A 2,687-nucleotide genomic window follows, 5' to 3' on the forward strand; every position below is an offset into this window, starting at 1 on the left:
TACTCGCTCGGTATCTCTGTCTCACACTCATCGCTAATCATCGTTAACCGCTGTCATCCAACCAAGAATGTATTTTGCGATGAAACGTAAACAAGCATATTTTTTGGCAAATTACAAAAAAAAATATTGCCCGTTCAAATATAAAACGTTATTCGTATCACATATAATTATGAACTTGTCAAATGTCAACATATACTTGCGACGCCATACACAGCCAGTAACTTCAAGCGGCACACGGACAAACAGAATGGCTTCAATGTTTTAATTTTAACAAGTTTTAATTTCAATGAAATGTAAACCTGGTGCCATATTATTATTGTTAATTAGTGCCTCGAAGGTTTGAAGCTATGAAAAATAATACTTCTTCTTGTGTGACTAGCGATGAAGGCTGATAATAAAAATATCGTCGGCCACTGTTCAAAATTTGATCCTGCCAACATGTCTGAATAATCGCTTGTATCTTGTAAACATTTGCAAACGTTGCTGGTGCTTGTCATTGTCATGAAAAAAAGATTTATGCTGCACTTAACGTGAATGTTGAAAAATTATGAATAACATGTTAAAATAATTTTATGAGATTAAAAGTCTTCTGGGTGTAGAAGAACGTTGATGGTTTGAAGTGCATTTATGTATTATGTCGCAAAAATGTATATTCCAAGTATCTCAGCTGCTAATAGTCGAACTGAAAAACCAACATAAGTGTTAGGTACAAGTATTTTTGCATGTTTTCAAAAATTGATAAATCATCGCTACTCATCGCGATGAGTCAAAATGCTCGTTGGAACTTGTACCTTTGAACCGTAGCGGCGCTGGACAAAAGCAGACTGCAAAACCCACTTATTAAAATAGCGACGCGTCTGGTTGGGTTTTAGACACAAATAGTGCCTCTTCCTCCGTCTACTGTAGATAACCACCGACCGAGAAGTTTAAATCTAACTTGTTTTACTGGCAGGACGACGACACTGTGCAGGCCCTTACGAGTACGACTTGCATGGTACTACACGTGACGTTGTTTGTCTGTCAGCGTGTTAGCCGCGATTCTCAGCGCGGGTTTTCGAGGAAAGGCCCCGTTGCTATGAAATGTCTCATGTTTTTAGTCTTGACCTTGAAATGCGGTCATACATATATATTAATTTATTTTGAGGTTCAGCAAGCAGTGTGTATTACAAAGATCTTTTAAATGGCAAAATGGAGTCACCGAGCATCCTGTCTCTCATCACCTTGCGTGCATCGCAACGTGACCTGCGCTCAATCGAACTACTGCAACCGAGATTTCATCGGACCATCTTTGGATTCTTGAGCCAATAACTGCCTGCATCCAGAATTTTTCTATTGTTGAAAGTTTATTTGAAGAAACAATCGCAGCCACACCAAAAAAAATACGTTGAGTAAGTGCGTGGAGAATGGTAAAATTCGAAGAGCGCACTTACCCTTTGCTACGTACCATACCAGAGCAACAACCTATGAGAAGATGCAGCTACGTAAGTTACGAAATGGTAAAACTTGAAAAGTGGGACGGACTTCAAAAGACTTTGTTCGAATAAAACACGACCATTGCTCTGCAGGGTTATTAGTTTCTGTGGAGCAAGCAAATGTGAAGGTGCCGTCGGCGTCAGTGAGGAAATCGGCAAGGGGTCTGAGAGAGTACGTCACCAACAGAGGAAAGAAGAAGAAGAAGAAGGCGCTATGCGTCTGTTGTTGTCTGGTGTATTTGTTGAGCACACAGTTAATGAGGTTGTCATAAAGCGTGCTTGTTTTAAGTCAATGTTGCAAGCTAGAGTTACGATAATTAAACAATCGGTCCTTTTCAGGGCCAACATATAATGGTTGAAGAATTTATTGTCCTTTCTTGTCCGCCCAAAATTATACAGCCAATACCAAAATACCGCGCAGTGGGTAGCGTGCCGTTTGGTGCTTCTTTCACGAGGTAAAAATTTGTTGAATTCTTCGTCGTTGCGGATAACTGACTACAAATAGCGTGGATTAAGTTATCTTGTCACGGGCGCCATTTTCTACCAATCTCAAAATTTCAGCTGGCTTTAGAGTTCCAGGGTTCTCTTGTGCTAAATCGCAGAAAACTATTGCGCCAAATTGTTAACTGATGCCCGTGCTTTTTTTATTCTTTTTCATTTTTGAACAAGAATAGCGAAGAAAAAAAACAAGTTGCTTTTGGCCAGAATTTTAGCTTATTAGGTTGATTCATGGGGTATCACAGCATAGTGATCATAAAACTCTAGCCTCAAGAAACTTGTTTTCTCCTTCGCTCTTTCCGTTCAAATTGAAAAGGACACCACCGTTATGTGGTGACATTATAATTTTGCCTTCGAGACGAACGAAGTCCTACGTCAACCATGCCGTCGTGTCTTGTCACAACCACAGTGATTTTTTTTTCTTTTCCTAGACTACAAAAACAAGTCGAACTAAAATTTTCAATTTATGTTGAAGGAATATATGCAGTTTTGAGGGTTAATAAAAGAGTAAACGAACTAGAAATACGATATGGTAAGGTTTGGTTGCACCTTTAAGGAGGAGCTATCAATAAGCTTAAAACCCGCCTATCGTTCATATTTTACGATCTGCATAACCACATATAATGTCCCACCAAAAACATAAAAATCTGCCTAACGCTCACAGAATGGCTCTTTCGTAACATCGCAAAAGCTGCCTGTCGGGCAATGTTATTGCGT

This window comes from Sabethes cyaneus, chromosome 1, assembly GCF_943734655.1.
Source record: "Sabethes cyaneus chromosome 1, idSabCyanKW18_F2, whole genome shotgun sequence".
Classification (NCBI taxonomy): domain Eukaryota; kingdom Metazoa; phylum Arthropoda; class Insecta; order Diptera; family Culicidae; genus Sabethes; species Sabethes cyaneus.